The sequence below is a fragment of the Protomyctophum bolini genome (assembly GCF_963924005.1).
Source record: "Protomyctophum bolini genome assembly, chromosome: 8".
NCBI classification, from domain to species: Eukaryota; Metazoa; Chordata; class Actinopteri; order Myctophiformes; family Myctophidae; genus Protomyctophum; species Protomyctophum bolini.
The window spans coordinates 44,296,296-44,321,793 of record NC_137869.1 but is presented as its reverse complement, the minus strand read 5'-3'; positions in this window follow the sequence as shown (position 1 = coordinate 44,321,793).

The window sequence follows — 25,498 nt, the reverse complement described above, 5'->3', positions numbered from 1 at the left end:
AGTTTAAATCAAACTGCCTATATATTTAGTCATTCAACAGATAGCTATGATTATCTTTTTCTGTCGCAATTGCGATTTTCTTTTACAATACTAATACTTTTTTGTATATACTTAAAATGACACAATGTGGTGTGATGTAATTTTGTGTTTATTACTTTATGTCTAGCAGTCAACAAATAAAGACAAACATTCAAAGTCAAGAGATGTTTTTTGAGCTTGTGTTTATAGGAGTACAGTCTGTGGTAATTTCAGTCAATCACATGAAATACCCTTTGGGAGGCAATAACACACTTGTAATGTAGGAGCCCATAACAGTCATTAATGAAGATGCTGTTATGAACAATCAAATACTATTAACACAATATCACAAACAGCTGTTCCTTCACTAAAGCTGGAAGGATTTGGAGCAATCATGTGAAAATTAGGTTTCTATAGGGACTTGATTGTCTATCTGAATAACAAGAGGGGGAGAGACTCATGCAGTGCACACATGAGAGATACATGTGTTTAGTGTGAACAGTGTGACAAGAGCCTCATTAGAGCGGGTTCTATTGTTCATCTCTTTGGCCAATCAATCCCAAGCAGTTAATGGTTCCAACTCAGGCTATAAGAAGAGCTTGTAATTGTCAGTTCTCCACAACTCCTCCAGGATATCAATCATTTCTGATCAGATCTGTCTGTGTGGACTGCAGGCTTCAGGTGAAGATGAACTCTATCAAGGACAATTCTGCTCAACAGGGAGGACACAATGACCATCAAGACCTCTGTAAGTTACTTACTGTGTTTATGTGGTTTTACAGCATGTTATAAGGATGTTTTAATCTAGGCATGTTTATGTTTTTGTTATCAACATTAGTATAGACTTAAAAGACAACCTGTTTTGTGTCTTTCTAAAATGCACAACAATTCCCTTGCAATTAATCAACACATAAACATGTGTTCCATTACCGTCTAAATAATCTAGAATCAGCAGGCTCATAGGCCTACATGTAACAGTTTATCCATCTTAACCCTGCCTAGAACACTAACAAATCAACAGAGAATAACTGTTGTATACACATAATTTGTGCCACGATGGAGTGCCAGGAGATAGCGAGGGAAATTGTAGAATCAAATTTGAAATGTCTCGTAAAATTGTTAATTGTGTACAAATGTGTTTATGTTGTTGTAGACCATCAATTACCTTTAAACAATATAGGGCTTGACCTTTGTATTTGTTTCCATTTCAGTGTTCTGGCTTCCATTTAATCAGTCTGGCTTCCCTGTTCTACCAGAGGTGAATGAACAAAGAGGCTTGGCTAAACACAAATGCCACTGCTGTGATCAGTGTGGTAAACGCTTCACTACAATGTCCAAACTTAAAATCCACCAGAGAATTCACACTGGAGAGAAGCCCTATGGGTGTATTCAGTGCGGAGAACACTTCTCTGCATTGTCCGGCCTTAAAAGCCACCAGAGAGTTCACACTGGAGAGAAACCCTATGAATGTGATGAGTGTGGACAATGCTTCTCTCATATGTTCAGCCTTAAAAGCCACCAGAGAATACACACTGGAGAGAAACCCTATGGGTGTGATCAGTCAGTGTGGACAACACTTCTCTCATATGTCCACCGTTAAAACACACCATAAATTTCACACAGGAGAGAAACCCTATGGATGTATTCAGTGCGGACAACACTTATCTGCATTGTCTGGCCTTAAAGGCCACCAGAGAGTTCACACTGGAGAGAAATCATATGCTTGTGATCAGTGTGGACAACACTTCTCTTAAATGTCAAACCTTAAAACAGAGAATTCACACTGGAGAGAAACCCAAATCATTGTGATGTGTGTGGAGAAGATTGTAGTAATTCAAATAACTAATATAAGTTCACAAGGCTGTACGCGCAATTTAAACTGTTCCCTTGTGGTCAGTGTGGAAAGAATACAATACAAATTCACGTATCTGTTTAGTTTGAACAGTATGACAAGAGCTTCATTCGAGCATGTGAGAAACATCAACAAATCCACACAACCAAGTGTAGCATGATGATCCATTATGGACTTTGTAAAGCAAGTGTTTATTAAGAACACAAGGTTTTTTTTTAATACATTTTAGGTTACATTAACTATTAGTTTAAATCAACTAAATCAAACTGCCTATATATTTAGTCATTCAACAGATAGCTATGATTATCTTTTTCTGTCGCAATTGCGATTTTCTTTTACAATACTAATACTTTTTTGTATATACTTAAAATGACACAATGTGGTGTGATGTAATTTTGTGTTTATTACTTTATGTCTAGCAGTCAACAAATAAAGACAAACATTCAAAGTCAAGAGATGTTTTTTGAGCTTGTGTTTATAGGAGTACAGTCTGTGGTAATTTCAGTCAATCACATGAAATACCCTTTGGGAGGCAATAACACACTTGTAATGTAGGAGCACATAACAGTCATTAATGAAGATGCTGTTATGAACAATCGAATACTATTAACACAATATCACAAACAGCTGTTCCTTCACTAAAGCTGGAAGCATTTGGAGCAATCATGTGAAAATTAGGTTTCTATAGGGACTTGATTGTCTATCTGAATAACAAGAGGGGGAGAGACTCATGCAGTGCACACATGAGAGATACATGTGTTTAGTGTGAACAGTGTGACAAGAGCCTCATTAGAGCGGGTTCTATTGTTCATCTCTTTGGCCAATCAATCCCAAGCAGTTAATGGTTCCAACTCAGGCTATAAGAAGAGCTTGTAATTGTCAGTTCTCCACAACTCCTCCAGGATATCAATCATTTCTGATCAGATCTGTCTGTGTGGACTGCAGGCTTCAGGTGAAGTTGAACTCTATCAAGGACAATTCTGCTCAACAGGGAGGACACAATGACCATCAAGACCTCTGTAAGTTACTTACTGTGTTTATGTGGGTTTACAGCATGTTATAAGGATGTTTTAATCTAGGCATGTTTATGTTTTTGTTATCAACATTAGTATAGACTTAAAAGACAACCTGTTTTGTGTCTTTCTAAAATGCACAACAATTCCCTTGCAATTAATCAACACATAAACATGTGTTCCATTACCGTCTAAATAATCTAGAATCAGCAGGCTCATAGGCCTACATGTAACAGTTTATCCATCTTAACCCTGCCTAGAACACTAACAAATCAACAGAGAATAACTGTTGTATACACATAATTTGTGCCACGATGGAGTGCCAGGAGATAGCGAGGGAAATTGTAGAATCAAATTTGAAATGTCTCGTAAAATTGTTAATTGTGTACAAATGTGTTTATGTTGTTGTAGACCATCAATTACCTTTAAACAATATAGGGCTTGACCTTTGTATTTGTTTCCATTTCAGTGTTCTGGCTTCCATTTAATCAGTCTGGCTTCCCTGTTCTACCAGAGGTGAATGAACAAAGAGGCTTGGCAAAACACAAATGCCACTGCTGTGATCAGTGTGGTAAACGCTTCACTACAATGTCCAAACTTAAAATCCACCAGAGAATTCACACTGGAGAGAAGCCCTATGGGTGTATTCAGTGCGGAGAACACTTCTCTGCATTGTCCGGCCTTAAAAGCCACCAGAGAGTTCACACTGGAGAGAAACCCTATGAATGTGATGAGTGTGGACAATGCTTCTCTCATATGTTCAGCCTTAAAAGCCACCAGAGAATACACACTGGAGAGAAACCCTATGGGTGTGATCAGTCAGTGTGGACAACACTTCTCTCATATGTCCACCGTTAAAACACACCATAAATTTCACACAGGAGAGAAACCCTATGGATGTATTCAGTGCGGACAACACTTATCTGCATTGTCTGGCCTTAAAGGCCACCAGAGAGTTCACACTGGAGAGAAATCATATGCTTGTGATCAGTGTGGACAACACTTCTCTTAAATGTCAAACCTTAAAACAGAGAATTCACACTGGAGAGAAACCCAAATCATTGTGATGTGTGTGGAGAAGATTGTAGTAATTCAAATAACTAATAGAAGTTCACAAGGCTGTACGCGCAATTTAAACTGTTCCCTTGTGGTCAGTGTGGAAAGAATACAATACAAATTCACGTATCTGTTTAGTTTGAACAGTATGACAAGAGCTTCATTCGAGCATGTGAGAAACATCAACAAATCCACACAACCAAGTGTAGCATGATGATCCATTATGGACTTTGTAAAGCAAGTGTTTATTAAGAACACAAGGTTTTTTTTTAATACATTTTAGGTTACATTAACTATTAGTTTAAATCAACTAAATCAAACTGCCTATATATTTAGTCATTCAACAGATAGCTATGATTATCTTTTTCTGTCGCAATTGCGATTTTCTTTTACAATACTAATACTTTTTTGTATATACTTAAAATGACACAATGTGGTGTGATGTAATTTTGTGTTTATTACTTTATGTCTAGCAGTCAACAAATAAAGACAAACATTCAAAGTCAAGAGATGTTTTTTGAGCTTGTGTTTATAGGAGTACAGTCTGTGGTAATTTCAGTCAATCACATGAAATACCCTTTGGGAGGCAATAACACACTTGTAATGTAGGAGCACATAACAGTCATTAATGAAGATGCTGTTATGAACAATCAAATACTATTAACACAATATCACAAACAGCTGTTCCTTCACTAAAGCTGGAAGGATTTGGAGCAATCATGTGAAAATTAGGTTTCTATAGGGACTTGATTGTCTATCTAATGGTTGGTTTGAATAACAAGAGGGGGAGAGACTCATGCAGTGCACACATGAGAGATACATGTGTTTAGTGTGAACAGTGTGACAAGAGCCTCATTAGAGCGGGTTCTATTGTTCATCTCTTTGGCCAATCAATCCCAAGCAGTTAATGGTTCCAACTCAGGCTATAAGAAGAGCTTGTAATTGTCAGTTCTCCACAACTCCTCCAGGATATCAATAATTTCTGATCAGATCTGTCTGTGTGGACTGCAGGCTTCAGGTGAAGATGAACTCTATCAAGGACAATTCTGCTCAACAGGGAGGACACAATGACCATCAAGACCTCTGTAAGTTACTTACTGTGTTTATGTGGGTTTACAGCATGTTATAAGGATGTTTTAATCTAGGCATGTTTATGTTTTTGTTATCAACATTAGTATAGACTTAAAAGACAACCTGTTTTGTGTCTTTCTAAAATGCAAAACAATTCCCTTGCAATTAATCAACACATAAACATGTGTTCCATTACCGTCTAAATAATCTAGAATCAGCAGGCTCATAGGCCTACATGTAACAGTTTATCCATCTTAACCCTGCCTAGAACACTAACAAATCAACAGAGAATAACTGTTGTATACACATAATTTGTGCCACGATGGAGTGCCAGGAGATCGCGAGGGAAATTGTAGAATCAAATTTGAAATGTCTCGTAAAATTGTTAATTGTGTACAAATGTGTTTATGTTGTTGTAGACCATCAATTACCTTTAAACAATATAGGGCTTGACCTTTGTATTTGTTTCCATTTCAGTGTTCTGGCTTCCATTTAATCAGTCTGGCTTCCCTGTTCTACCAGAGGTGAATGAACAAAGAGGCTTGGCTAAACACAAATGCCACTGCTGTGATCAGTGTGGTAAACGCTTCACTACAATGTCCAAACTTAAAATCCACCAGAGAATTCACACTGGAGAGAAGCCCTATGGGTGTATTCAGTGCGGAGAACACTTCTCTGCATTGTCCGGCCTTAAAAGCCACCAGAGAGTTCACACTGGAGAGAAACCCTATGAATGTGATGAGTGTGGACAATGCTTCTCTCATATGTTCAGCCTTAAAAGCCACCAGAGAATACACACTGGAGAGAAACCCTATGGGTGTGATCAGTCAGTGTGGACAACACTTCTCTCATATGTCCACCGTTAAAACACACCATAAATTTCACACAGGAGAGAAACCCTATGGATGTATTCAGTGCGGACAACACTTATCTGCATTGTCTGGCCTTAAAGGCCACCAGAGAGTTCACACTGGAGAGAAATCATATGCTTGTGATCAGTGTGGACAACACTTCTCTTAAATGTCAAACCTTAAAACAGAGAATTCACACTGGAGAGAAACCCAAATCATTGTGATGTGTGTGGAGAAGATTGTAGTAATTCAAATAACTAATAGAAGTTCACAAGGCTGTACGCGCAATTTAAACTGTTCCCTTGTGGTCAGTGTGGAAAGAATACAATACAAATTCACGTATCTGTTTAGTTTGAACAGTATGACAAGAGCTTCATTCGAGCATGTGAGAAACATCAACAAATCCACACAACCAAGTGTAGCATGATGATCCATTATGGACTTTGTAAAGCAAGTGTTTATTAAGAACACAAGGGTTTTTTTTAATACATTTTAGGTTACATTAACTATTAGTTTAAATCAACTAAATCAAACTGCCTATATATTTAGTCATTCAACAGATAGCTATGATTATCTTTTTCTGTCGCAATTGCGATTTTCTTTTACAATACTAATACTTTTTTGTATATACTTAAAATGACACAATGTGGTGTGATGTAATTTTGTGTTTATTACTTTATGTCTAGCAGTCAACAAATAAAGACAAACATTCAAAGTCAAGAGATGTTTTTTGAGCTTGTGTTTATAGGAGTACAGTCTGTGGTAATTTCAGTCAATCACATGAAATACCCTTTGGGAGGCAATAACACACTTGTAATGTAGGAGCACATAACAGTCATTAATGAAGATGCTGTTATGAACAATCGAATACTATTAACACAATATCACAAACAGCTGTTCCTTCACTAAAGCTGGAAGGATTTGGAGCAATCATGTGAAAATTAGGTTTCTATAGGGACTTGATTGTCTATCTGAATAACAAGAGGGGGAGAGACTCATGCAGTGCACACATGAGAGATACATGTGTTTAGTGTGAACAGTGTGACAAGAGCCTCATTAGAGCGGGTTCTATTGTTCATCTCTTTGGCCAATCAATCCCAAGCAGTTAATGGTTCCAACTCAGGCTATAAGAAGAGCTTGTAATTGTCAGTTCTCCACAACTCCTCCAGGATATCAATCATTTCTGATCAGATCTGTCTGTGTGGACTGCAGGCTTCAGGTGAAGTTGAACTCTATCAAGGACAATTCTGCTCAACAGGGAGGACACAATGACCATCAAGACCTCTGTAAGTTACTTACTGTGTTTATGTGGGTTTACAGCATGTTATAAGGATGTTTTAATCTAGGCATGTTTATGTTTTTGTTATCAACATTAGTATAGACTTAAAAGACAACCTGTTTTGTGTCTTTCTAAAATGCACAACAATTCCCTTGCAATTAATCAACACATAAACATGTGTTCCATTACCGTCTAAATAATCTAGAATCAGCAGGCTCATAGGCCTACATGTAACAGTTTATCCATCTTAACCCTGCCTAGAACACTAACAAATCAACAGAGAATAACTGTTGTATACACATAATTTGTGCCACGATGGAGTGCCAGGAGATAGCGAGGGAAATTGTAGAATCAAATTTGAAATGTCTCGTAAAATTGTTAATTGTGTACAAATGTGTTTATGTTGTTGTAGACCATCAATTACCTTTAAACAATATAGGGCTTGACCTTTGTATTTGTTTCCATTTCAGTGTTCTGGCTTCCATTTAATCAGTCTGGCTTCCCTGTTCTACCAGAGGTGAATGAACAAAGAGGCTTGGCTAAACACAAATGCCACTGCTGTGATCAGTGTGGTAAACGCTTCACTACAATGTCCAAACTTAAAATCCACCAGAGAATTCACACTGGAGAGAAGCCCTATGGGTGTATTCAGTGCGGAGAACACTTCTCTGCATTGTCCGGCCTTAAAAGCCACCAGAGAGTTCACACTGGAGAGAAACCCTATGAATGTGATGAGTGTGGACAATGCTTCTCTCATATGTTCAGCCTTAAAAGCCACCAGAGAATACACACTGGAGAGAAACCCTATGGGTGTGATCAGTCAGTGTGGACAACACTTCTCTCATATGTCCACCGTTAAAACACACCATAAATTTCACACAGGAGAGAAACCCTATGGATGTATTCAGTGCGGACAACACTTATCTGCATTGTCTGGCCTTAAAGGCCACCAGAGAGTTCACACTGGAGAGAAATCATATGCTTGTGATCAGTGTGGACAACACTTCTCTTAAATGTCAAACCTTAAAACAGAGAATTCACACTGGAGAGAAACCCAAATCATTGTGATGTGTGTGGAGAAGATTGTAGTAATTCAAATAACTAATATAAGTTCACAAGGCTGTACGCGCAATTTAAACTGTTCCCTTGTGGTCAGTGTGGAAAGAATACAATACAAATTCACGTATCTGTTTAGTTTGAACAGTATGACAAGAGCTTCATTCGAGCATGTGAGAAACATCAACAAATCCACACAACCAAGTGTAGCATGATGATCCATTATGGACTTTGTAAAGCAAGTGTTTATTAAGAACACAAGGGTTTTTTATAATACATTTTAGGTTACATTAACTATTAGTTTAAATCAACTAAATCAAACTGCCTATATATTTAGTCATTCAACAGATAGCTATGATTATCTTTTTCTGTCGCAATTGCGATTTTCTTTTACAATACTAATACTTTTTTGTATATACTTAAAATGACACAATGTGGTGTGATGTAATTTTGTGTTTATTACTTTATGTCTAGCAGTCAACAAATAAAGACAAACATTCAAAGTCAAGAGATGTTTTTTGAGCTTGTGTTTATAGGAGTACAGTCTGTGGTAATTTCAGTCAATCACATGAAATACCCTTTGGGAGGCAATAACACACTTGTAATGTAGGAGCACATAACAGTGATTAATGAAGATGCTGTTATGAACAATCAAATACTATTAACACAATATCACAAACAGCTGTTCCTTCACTAAAGCTGGAAGGATTACAATTTACAATTTACAATTTACAATTTACAATTTACAATTTAGGCATTTAGCAGACGCTCTTAATCCAGAGCGACTTACATTAAGCAAGAACAAAAAGCATGGGAATACATCACATAAAGACATTTATCATGAAACATGCGTAGCTAAGAAAGTAACAGTGGAATATCTATAATGAAACTATACATATAAGCTATACATCTATACTACTATGCTACACATATGTACTATGACGTGCTATGACTACTAGAATTGCTATCTAAGGGGGTGGGGTAAGTGCTATGGGCCATGATGGAGTCTGAAAAGGTGGGTTTTCAGACTGCGGCGGAAGATTGGGAGTGATGCTGCAGTTCTGACTGCAATGGGAAGTGCATTCCACAGTTTTGGAGCCAGAAGGGAGAAGAGTTTGGGACGTGTGGAGCGTTGTCCCGGCGTTTTTAGTGAGGGTACTTCCAGTTTCCCTGCGTTGGCTGATCTGAGTGAGCGGGAGGGTTTGTAGGGTTCGATCATACTTGCAAGATATGGGGGAGCCATACCTTTGGTTGCTTTGAATGCCAGCATCAGGGTTTTGTATTCTGTGCGGGCAGCGACCGGGAGCCAGTGGAGGGAGCGGAGCAGGGGGGAGACATGTGAGAATTTTGGCTGGTTGAAGACCAAGCGAGCTGCAGCATTTTGGATCAGCTGGAGAGGCTTAAGTGCACATGCTGGTAGGCCAGTAAGGAGGGAGTTACAATAGTCAAGTTTTGACAAGACTGTTGTCTGGATTAGGAGCTGGGCTGATTCCTGGGTGAGGAACGGTCTAATTCGTCGTATGTTATAGAGTGTGAACCTACAGGATCGAGTGACAGCTGTGATGTGAGTTTTGAACGAGAGCTGACTGTCCAGGACAACACCAAGATTCCTGGCTGTTGGGACAGACGTTACCAGGGCGTTGTCTATGGAGATAGTTAGCTCCCGCATAGGGCAGGACTTAGCTGGGAAGAAGAGAAGCTCAGTCTTGTCTGGGTTCAGTTTGAGGTGGTTGGAGGACATCCACTGTGAGATGTCAGCCAGGCATGCGGTGATGCGCTCTTCCACCTGAGTGGCAGAGGGGGGGAAGGATAGAAACAGTTGTGTGTCATCGGCGTAGCAGTGATAGGATATATTGTGAGCAGAGATGATAGTGCCAAGGGATTTAGTGTACAGTGAGAAAAGGAGGGGACCAAGAACCGATCCCTGTGGGACCCCAGTTTGGAGGGTTCGGGGGGATGATAACAGACCTTTCCAGGAAACCTGGTAGGTCCGGTCGGTGAGGTAGGAAGAGAACCACTTTAGTGCCGTTCCACCGATGCCTAGATCCGCTAGGGTGTCTAGGAGCAGCTGGTGGTTCACTGTGTCAAATGCTGCCGATAGGTCTAGGAGGATCAGTACTGCAGAGTGGGAAGCAGCTTGGGCAGCATGTAGTGCTTCTGTGACTGCCAGCAGGGCAGTTTCTGTGGAGTGGGCCTTCTTAAATCCGGACTGGTTGGGATCCAGCAGGTTGTGCTGTGAGAGATGGAGAGAGAGCTGGTTGGAGACAACACGTTCAATGGTTTTAGAAATAAATGAAAGGAGTGATACCGGTCTGTAGTTCTTGACATCTGAGGGGTCAAGAGTTGGTTTCTTGAGGAGTGGTGTTACTCTGGCTGACTTGAGGGCAGATGGGACACAGCCTGAGGTTACTGAGGTGTTGATGATGGAGGTGATGAAGGGGAGCAGATCAGGTGCGATGGTCTGGAAGATTGGAGACGGGACAGGGTCAAGAGGACAGGTGGTAGGTCTAGAGGATGTCACTAATTGTAGAACCTCGTCTGGGGAAAGAGGAGAGAAGGAGGACATGCATGGTATGTTGGGGTTAGTGTTGGTTGAGTCAGATGCCACTTTATGTGGGAGGGGAGGAAAGGAGCTGCTGATATCATCAACCTTCTTCTCGAAGTAGTTGACAAAAACCTCAGCAGTGAGGGATGCAGGTTGAGTGGGGGGAGGGGGTTTAAGGAGGGAGGAGAAGGTGGAGAAGAGCTTCCTGGGGTTAGAAGTACAGGATTGGATTTTGGTGTGGTAGAAAGAGGTTTTAGCAGTGGTTAGTGAGAGGGCGAAGGCAGAGAGGAGTGAGTGAAAGTGGGAAAGGTCATCTGGTAGCTTTGTCTTGTGCCACTTTCTTTCGGCTGCCCTTAGAGGTGTTCGTTCAGATCTGAGAGTTTCAGATAGCCAGGGAGCCGGTGGACATGAGCGAGCTGGCCTGGATGAGAGCGGGCAGTGTTGGTCGAATGCAGATGAGATAGAGGAGAGGAAGGATGAGGTTGCAGTGTCAGGTGAGAGGGAGAGGAAGGACTCCAGGGAGGGTAGAGAGGAGAGAATAGAGGATGAGAGGGAGGAGGGGTTTAGGGACTTGAGATTGCGTCGGGAGGTGACGTTCGGAGGGTTAACAGGTTTAGGCGGGAGGGTGGAGAGAGAGAGGGAGAAGGTTATGAAGTGGTGGTCAGACCTAATTAAGGGGGTAACAGAGAGTGTGGAGGGAGAGCAGGCTCTGGAGAACACAAGGTCCAAAACATTACCAGCCTTGTGAGTGGGAGGGGAGGGAGATAGGGAGAGGTCAAATGAGGCCAGAAGGGATGTAACGGGAAGATACTTCTCTGCGGTAGGAAGGTTGAAGTCACCCAGTAGAATCAGAGGGGTGCCATCTTCCGGAAACGAGCTCATCAGAGAGTCTAGTTCTTCCAGGAAGTTCCCGAGAGTTCCTGGAGGGCGGTAGAGCACAATGAGGATGAGGGGGACTGGCTGTGATATTGAGATAGCATGAAATTCACATGTGGACAGAGAAAGGTGAGAGAGATTTAAGACACGGAAATTCCATTTGGGGGATGTTAGTAGCCCTGTACCACCCCCTGTACCTGTTTGGCGAGGGGTGTGGGTGAACTTGTGTGAAACAGAGAGGGCGGCGGGAGTTGCAGTGTTATCTGGGGTGATCCAGGTTTCAGTCAGAGCAAGGAAATGCAGAGACTTGAGGGAGGCGTGGCCTGAAATGAATTCAGGCATATTCTTTTTGGTAGCTGCGTGGCAGTTCCATAGGCCTCCATCCACTACAATGTGGTGACTGGGTGAACGAGCTGGATAGATGAGATTTGAGGGATCTCTGTGACTGGAGAGGTAGTGTCTAGGGCGACATGAGGAGGACAGTATAGGGACGGTGGGAAAGCACATTCTAAACAGGTATAAGGATAATAATAATAATAATAATAATAATAAAGTACAACTAATAATTATAACATAATAGTAGGAAGTAAGTTGATACAGAACCCCTAGGACGGCCTCCTTCGATGTGTCTGGATGTCCGGGTCTTTGGATTGGACGCTAGGCTATATTCAGTCAGCCTGTGTGATTTTTCAAAAAACTAAAGAAAGGAAATGGATAGAATAGGTTCGGAGTATTGTGCTCACTTACTGTGTACCAGAGTGCAGGTTACCAGAGCAAGTGCAGAGTCAGACCGTGAGTCAGAGAGTCTGTGAAACTGGGGCCTATATGTAGGCCTGGAGAGACAATTTCTACAAAAGTAGGTGGAGCTAATAGTTCAAATGAGCTGTTGATGGCTCAGTTGATAGCAATCAGTCCTAATGATCTCTTCAGTTTCAGAGATACAGTCTGATTAGTGTGCTAACTAAAACACAAATAGAAGACAAAACAGATAGTACAAAAAGAAAGAAAGAAAGGAAATGGATAGAATAGTTCAGAGTATTGTGCTCACTTACTGTGTACCAGAGTGCAGGTTACCAGAGCAAGTGCAGAGTCAGACCGTGAGTCAGAGAGTCTGTGAAACTGGGGCCTATATGTAGGCCTGGAGAGACAATTTCTACAAAAGTAGGTGGAGCTAATAGTTCAAATGAGCTGTTGATGGCTCAGTTGATAGCAATCAGTCCTAATGATCTCTTCAGTTTCAGAGATACAGTCTGATTAGTGTGCTAACTAAAACACAAATAGAAGACAAAACAGATAGTACAAAAAGAAAGAAAGAAAGGAAATGGATAGAATAGTTCAGAGTATTGTGCTCACTTACTGTGTACCAGAGTGCAGGTTACCAGAGCAAGTGCAGAGTCAGACCGTGAGTCAGAGAGTCTGTGAAACTGGGGCCTATATGTAGGCCTGGAGAGACAATTTCTACAAAAGTAGGTGGAGCTAATAGTTCAAATGAGCTGTTGATGGCTCAGTTGATAGCAATCAGTCCTAATGATCTCTTCAGTTTCAGAGATACAGTCTGATTAGTGTGCTAACTAAAACACAAATAGAAGACAAAACAGATAGTACAAAAAGAAAGAAAGAAAGGAAATGGATAGAATAGTTCAGAGTATTGTGCTCACTTACTGTGTACCAGAGTGCAGGTTACCAGAGCAAGTGCAGAGTCAGACCGTGAGTCAGAGAGTCTGTGAAACTGGGGCCTATATGTAGGCCTGGAGAGACAATTTCTACAAAAGTAGGTGGAGCTAATAGTTCAAATGAGCTGTTGATGGCTCAGTTGATAGCAATCAGTCCTAATGATCTCTTCAGTTTCAGAGATACAGTCTGATTAGTGTGCTAACTAAAACACAAATAGAAGACAAAACAGATAGTACAAAAAGAAAGAAAGAAAGGAAATGGATAGAATAGTTCAGAGTATTGTGCTCACTTACTGTGTACCAGAGTGCAGGTTACCAGAGCAAGTGCAGAGTCAGACCGTGAGTCAGAGAGTCTGTGAAACTGGGGCCTATATGTAGGCCTGGAGAGACAATTTCTACAAAAGTAGGTGGAGCTAATAGTTCAAATGAGCTGTTGATGGCTCAGTTGATAGCAATCAGTCCTAATGATCTCTTCAGTTTCAGAGATACAGTCTGATTAGTGTGCTAACTAAAACACAAATAGAAGACAAAACAGATAGTACAAAAAGAAAGAAAGAAAGGAAATGGATAGAATAGTTCAGAGTATTGTGCTCACTTACTGTGTACCAGAGTGCAGGTTACCAGAGCAAGTGCAGAGTCAGACCGTGAGTCAGAGAGTCTGTGAAACTGGGGCCTATATGTAGGCCTGGAGAGACAATTTCTACAAAAGTAGGTGGAGCTAATAGTTCAAATGAGCTGTTGATGGCTCAGTTGATAGCAATCAGTCCTAATGATCTCTTCAGTTTCAGAGATACAGTCTGATTAGTGTGCTAACTAAAACACAAATAGAAGACAAAACAGATAGTACAAAAAGAAAGAAAGAAAGGAAATGGATAGAATAGTTCAGAGTATTGTGCTCACTTACTGTGTACCAGAGTGCAGGTTACCAGAGCAAGTGCAGAGTCAGACCGTGAGCAATCATGTGAAAATTAGGTTTCTATAGGGACTTGATTGTCTATCTAATGGTTGGTTTGAATAACAAGAGGGGGAGAGACTCATGCAGTGCACACATGAGAGATACATGTGTTTAGTGTGAACAGTGTGACAAGAGCCTCATTAGAGCGGGTTCTATTGTTCATCTCTTTGGCCAATCAATCCCAAGCAGTTAATGGTTCCAACTCAGGCTATAAGAAGAGCTTGTAATTGTCAGTTCTCCACAACTCCTCCAGGATATCAATAATTTCTGATCAGATCTGTCTGTGTGGACTGCAGGCTTCAGGTGAAGATGAACTCTATCAAGGACAATTCTGCTCAACAGGGAGGACACAATGACCATCAAGACCTCTGTAAGTTACTTACTGTGCTTGTAATTGTCAGTTCTCCACAACTCCTCCAGGATATCAATAATTTCTGATCAGATCTGTCTGTGTGGACTGCAGGCTTCAGGTGAAGATGAACTCTATCAAGGACAATTCTGCTCAACAGGGAGGACACAATGACCATCAAGACCTCTGTAAGTTACTTACTGTGTTTATGTGGGTTTACAGCATGTTATAAGGATGTTTTAATCTAGGCATGTTTATGTTTTTGTTATCAACATTAGTATAGACTTAAAAGACAACCTGTTTTGTGTCTTTCTAAAATGCAAAACAATTCCCTTGCAATTAATCAACACATAAACATGTGTTCCATTACCGTCTAAATAATCTAGAATCAGCAGGCTCATAGGCCTACATGTAACAGTTTATCCATCTTAACCCTGCCTAGAACACTAACAAATCAACAGAGAATAACTGTTGTATACACATAATTTGTGCCACGATGGAGTGCCAGGAGATCGCGAGGGAAATTGTAGAATCAAATTTGAAATGTCTCGTAAAATTGTTAATTGTGTACAAATGTGTTTATGTTGTTGTAGACCATCAATTACCTTTAAACAATATAGGGCTTGACCTTTGTATTTGTTTCCATTTCAGTGTTCTGGCTTCCATTTAATCAGTCTGGCTTCCCTGTTCTACCAGAGGTGAATGAACAAAGAGGCTTGGCTAAACACAAATGCCACTGCTGTGATCAGTGTGGTAAACGCTTCACTACAATGTCCAAACTTAAAATCCACCAGAGAATTCACACTGGAGAGAAGCCCTATGGGTGTATTCAGTGCGGAGAACACTTCTCTGCATTGTCCGGCCTTAAAAGCCACCAGAGAGTTCACACTGGAGAGAAACCCTATGAATGTGATGAGTGTGGACAATGCTTCTCTCATATGTTCAGCCTTAAAAGCCACCAGAGAATACACACTGGAGAGAAACCCTATGGGTGTGATCAGTCAGTGTGGACAACACTTCTCTCATATGTCCACCGTTAAAACACACCATAAATTTCACACAGGAGAGAAACCCTATGGATGTATTCAGTGCGGACAACACTTATCTGCATTGTCTGGCCTTAAAGGCCACCAGAGAGTTCACACTGGAGAGAAATCATATGCTTGTGATCAGTGTGGACAACACTTCTCTTAAATGTCAAACCTTAAAACAGAGAATTCACACTGGAGAGAAACCCAAATCATTGTGATGTGTGTGGAGAAGATTGTAGTAATTCAAATAACTAATAGAAGTTCACAAGGCTGTACGCGCAATTTAAACTGTTCCCTTGTGGTCAGTGTGGAAAGAATACAATACAAATTCACGTATCTGTTTAGTTTGAACAGTATGACAAGAGCTTCATTCGAGCATGTGAGAAACATCAACAAATCCACACAACCAAGTGTAGCATGATGATCCATTATGGACTTTGTAAAGCAAGTGTTTATTAAGAACACAAGGGTTTTTTTTAATACATTTTAGGTTACATTAACTATTAGTTTAAATCAACTAAATCAAACTGCCTATATATTTAGTCATTCAACAGATAGCTATGATTATCTTTTTCTGTCGCAATTGCGATTTTCTTTTACAATACTAATACTTTTTTGTATATACTTAAAATGACACAATGTGGTGTGATGTAATTTTGTGTTTATTACTTTATGTCTAGCAGTCAACAAATAAAGACAAACATTCAAAGTCAAGAGATGTTTTTTGAGCTTGTGTTTATAGGAGTACAGTCTGTGGTAATTTCAGTCAATCACATGAAATACCCTTTGGGAGGCAATAACACACTTGTAATGTAGGAGCACATAACAGTCATTAATGAAGATGCTGTTATGAACAATCGAATACTATTAACACAATATCACAAACAGCTGTTCCTTCACTAAAGCTGGAAGGATTTGGAGCAATCATGTGAAAATTAGGTTTCTATAGGGACTTGATTGTCTATCTGAATAACAAGAGGGGGAGAGACTCATGCAGTGCACACATGAGAGATACATGTGTTTAGTGTGAACAGTGTGACAAGAGCCTCATTAGAGCGGGTTCTATTGTTCATCTCTTTGGCCAATCAATCCCAAGCAGTTAATGGTTCCAACTCAGGCTATAAGAAGAGCTTGTAATTGTCAGTTCTCCACAACTCCTCCAGGATATCAATCATTTCTGATCAGATCTGTCTGTGTGGACTGCAGGCTTCAGGTGAAGTTGAACTCTATCAAGGACAATTCTGCTCAACAGGGAGGACACAATGACCATCAAGACCTCTGTAAGTTACTTACTGTGTTTATGTGGGTTTACAGCATGTTATAAGGATGTTTTAATCTAGGCATGTTTATGTTTTTGTTATCAACATTAGTATAGACTTAAAAGACAACCTGTTTTGTGTCTTTCTAAAATGCACAACAATTCCCTTGCAATTAATCAACACATAAACATGTGTTCCATTACCGTCTAAATAATCTAGAATCAGCAGGCTCATAGGCCTACATGTAACAGTTTATCCATCTTAACCCTGCCTAGAACACTAACAAATCAACAGAGAATAACTGTTGTATACACATAATTTGTGCCACGATGGAGTGCCAGGAGATAGCGAGGGAAATTGTAGAATCAAATTTGAAATGTCTCGTAAAATTGTTAATTGTGTACAAATGTGTTTATGTTGTTGTAGACCATCAATTACCTTTAAACAATATAGGGCTTGACCTTTGTATTTGTTTCCATTTCAGTGTTCTGGCTTCCATTTAATCAGTCTGGCTTCCCTGTTCTACCAGAGGTGAATGAACAAAGAGGCTTGGCTAAACACAAATGCCACTGCTGTGATCAGTGTGGTAAACGCTTCACTACAATGTCCAAACTTAAAATCCACCAGAGAATTCACACTGGAGAGAAGCCCTATGGGTGTATTCAGTGCGGAGAACACTTCTCTGCATTGTCCGGCCTTAAAAGCCACCAGAGAGTTCACACTGGAGAGAAACCCTATGAATGTGATGAGTGTGGACAATGCTTCTCTCATATGTTCAGCCTTAAAAGCCACCAGAGAATACACACTGGAGAGAAACCCTATGGGTGTGATCAGTCAGTGTGGACAACACTTCTCTCATATGTCCACCGTTAAAACACACCATAAATTTCACACAGGAGAGAAACCCTATGGATGTATTCAGTGCGGACAACACTTATCTGCATTGTCTGGCCTTAAAGGCCACCAGAGAGTTCACACTGGAGAGAAATCATATGCTTGTGATCAGTGTGGACAACACTTCTCTTAAATGTCAAACCTTAAAACAGAGAATTCACACTGGAGAGAAACCCAAATCATTGTGATGTGTGTGGAGAAGATTGTAGTAATTCAAATAACTAATATAAGTTCACAAGGCTGTACGCGCAATTTAAACTGTTCCCTTGTGGTCAGTGTGGAAAGAATACAATACAAATTCACGTATCTGTTTAGTTTGAACAGTATGACAAGAGCTTCATTCGAGCATGTGAGAAACATCAACAAATCCACACAACCAAGTGTAGCATGATGATCCATTATGGACTTTGTAAAGCAAGTGTTTATTAAGAACACAAGGGTTTTTTATAATACATTTTAGGTTACATTAACTATTAGTTTAAATCAACTAAATCAAACTGCCTATATATTTAGTCATTCAACAGATAGCTATGATTATCTTTTTCTGTCGCAATTGCGATTTTCTTTTACAATACTAATACTTTTTTGTATATACTTAAAATGACACAATGTGGTGTGATGTAATTTTGTGTTTATTACTTTATGTCTAGCAGTCAACAAATAAAGACAAACATTCAAAGTCAAGAGATGTTTTTTGAGCTTGTGTTTATAGGAGTACAGTCTGTGGTAATTTCAGTCAATCACATGAAATACCCTTTGGGAGGCAATAACACACTTGTAATGTAGGAGCACATAACAGTGATTAATGAAGATGCTGTTATGAACAATCAAATACTATTAACACAATATCACAAACAGCTGTTCCTTCACTAAAGCTGGAAGGATTTGGAGCAATCATGTGAAAATTAGGTTTCTATAGGGACTTGATTGTCTATCTGAATAACAAGAGGGGGAGAGACTCATGCAGTGCACACATGAGAGATACATGTGTTTAGTGTGAACAGTGTGACAAGAGCCTCATTAGAGCGGGTTCTATTGTTCATCTCTTTGGCCAATCAATCCCAAGCAGTTAATGGTTCCAACTCAGGCTATAAGAAGAGCTTGTAATTGTCAGTTCTCCACAACTCCTCCAGGATATCAATCATTTCTGATCAGATCTGTCTGTGTGGACTGCAGGCTTCAGGTGAAGATGAACTCTATCAAGGACAATTCTGCTCAACCGGGAGGACACAATGACCATCAAGACCTCTGTAAGTTACTTACTGTGTTTATGTGGGTTTACAGCATGTTATAAGGATGTTTTAATCTAGGCATGTTTATGTTTTTGTTATCAACATTAGTATAGACTTAAAAGACAACCTGTTTTGTGTCTTTCTAAAATGCACAACAATTCCCTTGCAATTAATCAACACATAAACATGTGTTCCATTACCGTCTAAATAATCTAGAATCAGCAGGCTCATAGGCCTACATGTAACAGTTTATCCATCTTAACCCTGCCTAGAACACTAACAAATCAACAGAGAATAACTGTTGTATACACATAATTTGTGCCACGATGGAGTGCCAGGAGATAGCGAGGGAAATTGTAGAATCAAATTTGAAATGTCTCGTAAAATTGTTAATTGTGTACAAATGTGTTTATGTTGTTGTAGACCATCAATTACCTTTAAACAATATAGGGCTTGACCTTTGTATTTGTTTCCATTTCAGTGTTCTGGCTTCCATTTAATCAGTCTGGCTTCCCTGTTCTACCAGAGGTGAATGAACAAAGAGGCTTGGCTAAACACAAATGCCACTGCTGTGATCAGTGTGGTAAACGCTTCACTACAATGTCCAAACTTAAAATCCACCAGAGAATTCACACTGGAGAGAAGCCCTATGGGTGTATTCAGTGCGGAGAACACTTCTCTGCATTGTCCGGCCTTAAAAGCCACCAGAGAGTTCACACTGGAGAGAAACCCTATGAATGTGATGAGTGTGGACAATGCTTCTCTCATATGTTCAGCCTTAAAAGCCACCAGAGAATACACACTGGAGAGAAACCCTATGGGTGTGATCAGTCAGTGTGGACAACACTTCTCTCATATGTCCACCGTTAAAACACACCATAAATTTCACACAGGAGAGAAACCCTATGGATGTATTCAGTGCGGACAACACTTATCTGCATTGTCTGGCCTTAAAGGCCACCAGAGAGTTCACACTGGAGAGAAATCATATGCTTGTGATCAGTGTGGACAACACTTCTCTTAAATGTCAAACCTTAAAACAGAGAATTCACACTGGAGAGAAACCCAAATCATTGTGATGTGTGTGGAGAAGATTGTAGTAATTCAAATAACTAATAGAAGTTCACAAGGCTGTACGCGCAATTTAAACTGTTCCCTTGTGGTCAGTGTGGAAAGAATACAATACAAATTCACGTATCTGTTTAGTTTGAACAGTATGACAAGAGCTTCATTCGAGCATGTGAGAAACATCAACAAATCCACACAACCAAGTGTAGCATGATGATCCATTATGGACTTTGTAAAGCAAGTGTTTATTAAGAACACAAGGGTTTTTTTTAATACATTTTAGGTTACATTAACTATTAGTTTAAATCAACTAAATCAAACTGCCTATATATTTAGTCATTCAACAGATAGCTATGATTATCTTTTTCTGTCGCAATTGCGATTTTCTTTTACAATACTAATACTTTTTTGTATATACTTAAAATGACACAATGTGGTGTGATGTAATTTTGTGTTTATTACTTTATGTCTAGCAGTCAACAAATAAAGACAAACATTCAAAGTCAAGAGATGTTTTTTGAGCTTGTGTTTATAGGAGTACAGTCTGTGGTAATTTCAGTCAATCACATGAAATACCCTTTGGGAGGCAATAACACACTTGTAATGTAGGAGCACATAACAGTCATTAATGAAGATGCTGTTATGAACAATCAAATACTATTAACACAATATCACAAACAGCTGTTCCTTCACTAAAGCTGGAAGGATTTGGAGCAATCATGTGAAAATTAGGTTTCTATAGGGACTTGATTGTCTATCTAATGGTTCGTTTGAATAACAAGAGGGGGAGAGACTCATGCAGTGCACACATGAGAGATACATGTGTTTAGTGTGAACAGTGTGACAAGAGCCTCATTAGAGCGGGTTCTATTGTTCATCTCTTTGGCCAATCAATCCCAAGCAGTTAATGGTTCCAACTCAGGCTATAAGAAGAGCTTGTAATTGTCAGTTCTCCACAACTCCTCCAGGATATCAATAATTTCTGATCAGATCTGTCTGTGTGGACTGCAGGCTTCAGGTGAAGATGAACTCTATCAAGGACAATTCTGCTCAACAGGGAGGACACAATGACCATCAAGACCTCTGTAAGTTACTTACTGTGTTTATGTGGGTTTACAGCATGTTATAAGGATGTTTTAATCTAGGCATGTTTATGTTTTTGTTATCAACATTAGTATAGACTTAAAAGACAACCTGTTTTGTGTCTTTCTAAAATGCACAACAATTCCCTTGCAATTAATCAACACATAAACATGTGTTCCATTACCGTCTAAATAATCTAGAATCAGCAGGCTCATAGGCCTACATGTAACAGTTTATCCATCTTAACCCTGCCTAGAACACTAACAAATCAACAGAGAATAACTGTTGTATACACATAATTTGTGCCACGATGGAGTGCCAGGAGATAGCGAGGGAAATTGTAGAATCAAATTTGAAATGTCTCGTAAAATTGTTAATTGTGTACAAATGTGTTTATGTTGTTGTAGACCATCAATTACCTTTAAACAATATAGGGCTTGACCTTTGTATTTGTTTCCATTTCAGTGTTCTGGCTTCCATTTAATCAGTCTGGCTTCCCTGTTCTACCAGAGGTGAATGAACAAAGAGGCTTGGCTAAACACAAATGCCACTGCTGTGATCAGTGTGGTAAACGCTTCACTACAATGTCCAAACTTAAAATCCACCAGAGAATTCACACTGGAGAGAAGCCCTATGGGTGTATTCAGTGCGGAGAACACTTCTCTGCATTGTCCGGCCTTAAAAGCCACCAGAGAGTTCACACTGGAGAGAAACCCTATGAATGTGATGAGTGTGGACAATGCTTCTCTCATATGTTCAGCCTTAAAAGCCACCAGAGAATACACACTGGAGAGAAACCCTATGGGTGTGATCAGTCAGTGTGGACAACACTTCTCTCATATGTCCACCGTTAAAACACACCATAAATTTCACACAGGAGAGAAACCCTATGGATGTATTCAGTGCGGACAACACTTATCTGCATTGTCTGGCCTTAATGGCCACCAGAGAGTTCACACTGGAGAGAAATCATATGCTTGTGATCAGTGTGGACAACACTTCTCTTAAATGTCAAACCTTAAAACAGAGAATTCACACTGGAGAGAAACCCAAATCATTGTGATGTGTGTGGAGAAGATTGTAGTAATTCAAATAACTAATATAAGTTCACAAGGCTGTACGCGCAATTTAAACTGTTCCCTTGTGGTCAGTGTGGAAAGAATACAATACAAATTCACGTATCTGTTTAGTTTGAACAGTATGACAAGAGCTTCATTCGAGCATGTGAGAAACATCAACAAATCCACACAACCAAGTGTAGCATGATGATCCATTATGGACTTTGTAAAGCAAGTGTTTATTAAGAACACAAGGGTTTTTTTAAATACATTTTAGGTTACATTAACTATTAGTTTAAATCAACTAAATCAAACTGCCTATATATTTAGTCATTCAACAGATAGCTATGATTATCTTTTTCTGTCGCAATTGCGATTTTCTTTTACAATACTAATACTTTTTTGTATATACTTAAAATGACACAATGTGGTGTGATGTAATTTTGTGTTTATTACTTTATGTCTAGCAGTCAACAAATAAAGACAAACATTCAAAGTCAAGAGATGTTTTTTGAGCTTGTGTTTATAGGAGTACAGTCTGTGGTAATTTCAGTCAATCACATGAAATACCCTTTGGGAGGCAATAACACACTTGTAATCTAGGAGCACATAACAGTGATTAATGAAGATGCTGTTATGAACAATCAAATACTATTAACACAATATCACAAACAGCTGTTCCTTCACTAAAGCTGGAAGGATTTGGAGCAATCATGTGAAAATTAGGTTTCTATAGGGACTTGATTGTCTATCTGAATAACAAGAGGGGGAGAGACTCATGCAGTGCACACATGAGAGATACATGTGTTTAGTGTGAACAGTGTGACAAGAGCCTCATTAGAGCGGGTTCTATTGTTCATCTCTTTGGCCAATCAATCCCAAGCAGTTAATGGTTCCAACTCAGGCTATAAGAAGAGCTTGTAATTGTCAGTTCTCCACAACTCCTCCAGGATATCAATCATTTCTGATCAGATCTGTCTGTGTGGACTGCAGGCTTCAGGTGAAGATGAACTCTATCAAGGACAATTCTGCTCAACCGGGAGGACACAATGACCATCAAGACCTCTGTAAGTTACTTACTGTGTTTATGTGGGTTTACAGCATGTTATAAGGATGTTTTAATCTAGGCATGTTTATGTTTTTGTTATCAACATTAGTATAGACTTAAAAGACAACCTGTTTTGTGTCTTTCTAAAATGCACAACAATTCCCTTGCAATTAATCAACACATAAACATGTGTTCCATTACCGTCTAAATAATCTAGAATCAGCAGGCTCATAGGCCTACATGTAACAGTTTATCCATCTTAACCCTGCCTAGAACACTAACAAATCAACAGAGAATAACTGTTGTATACACATAATTTGTGCCACGATGGAGTGCCAGGAGATAGCGAGGGAAATTGTAGAATCAAATTTGAAATGTCTCGTAAAATTGTTAATTGTGTACAAATGTGTTTATGTTGTTGTAGACCATCAATTACCTTTAAACAATATAGGGCTTGACCTTTGTATTTGTTTCCATTTCAGTGTTCTGGCTTCCATTTAATCAGTCTGGCTTCCCTGTTCTACCAGAGGTGAATGAACAAAGAGGCTTGGCTAAACACAAATGCCACTGCTGTGATCAGTGTGGTAAACGCTTCACTACAATGTCCAAACTTAAAATCCACCAGAGAATTCACACTGGAGAGAAGCCCTATGGGTGTATTCAGTGCGGAGAACACTTCTCTGCATTGTCCGGCCTTAAAAGCCACCAGAGAGTTCACACTGGAGAGAAACCCTATGAATGTGATGAGTGTGGACAATGCTTCTCTCATATGTTCAGCCTTAAAAGCCACCAGAGAATACACACTGGAGAGAAACCCTATGGGTGTGATCAGTCAGTGTGGACAACACTTCTCTCATATGTCCACCGTTAAAACACACCATCAATTTCACACAGGAGAGAAACCCTATGGATGTATTCAGTGCGGACAACACTTATCTGCATTGTCTGGCCTTAAAGGCCACCAGAGAGTTCACACTGGAGAGAAATCATATGCTTGTGATCAGTGTGGACAACACTTCTCTTAAATGTCAAACCTTAAAACAGAGAATTCACACTGGAGAGAAACCCAAATCATTGTGATGTGTGTGGAGAAGATTGTAGTAATTCAAATAACTAATATAAGTTCACAAGGCTGTACGCGCAATTTAAACTGTTCCCTTGTGGTCAGTGTGGAAAGAATACAATACAAATTCACGTATCTGTTTAGTTTGAACAGTATGACAAGAGCTTCATTCGAGCATGTGAGAAACATCAACAAATCCACACAACCAAGTGTAGCATGATGATCCATTATGGACTTTGTAAAGCAAGTGTTTATTAAGAACACAAGGGTTTTTTTTAATACATTTTAGGTTACATTAACTATTAGTTTAAATCAACTAAATCAAACTGCCTATATATTTAGTCATTCAACAGATAGCTATGATTATCTTTTTCTGTCGCAATTGCGATTTTCTTTTACAATACTAATACTTTTTTGTATATACTTAAAATGACACAATGTGGTGTGATGTAATTTTGTGTTTATTACTTTATGTCTAGCAGTCAACAAATAAAGACAAACATTCAAAGTCAAGAGATGTTTTTTGAGCTTGTGTTTATAGGAGTACAGTCTGTGGTAATTTCAGTCAATCACATGAAATACCCTTTGGGAGGCAATAACACACTTGTAATGTAGGAGCACATAACAGTCATTAATGAAGATGCTGTTATGAACAATCAAATACTATTAACACAATATCACAAACAGCTGTTCCTTCACTAAAGCTGGAAGGATTTGGAGCAATCATGTGAAAATTAGGTTTCTATAGGGACTTGATTGTCTATCTAATGGTTCGTTTGAATAACAAGAGGGGGAGAGACTCATGCAGTGCACACATGAGAGATACATGTGTTTAGTGTGAACAGTGTGACAAGAGCCTCATTAGAGCGGGTTCTATTGTTCATCTCTTTGGCCAATCAATCCCAAGCAGTTAATGGTTCCAACTCAGGCTATAAGAAGAGCTTGTAATTGTCAGTTCTCCACAACTCCTCCAGGATATCAATCATTTCTGATCAGATCTGTCTGTGTGGACTGCAGGCTTCAGGTGAAGATGAACTCTATCAAGGACAATTCTGCTCAACAGGGAGGACACAATGACCATCAAGACCTCTGTAAGTTACTTACTGTGTTTATGTGGGTTTACAGCATGTTATAAGGATGTTTTAATCTAGGCATGTTTATGTTTTTG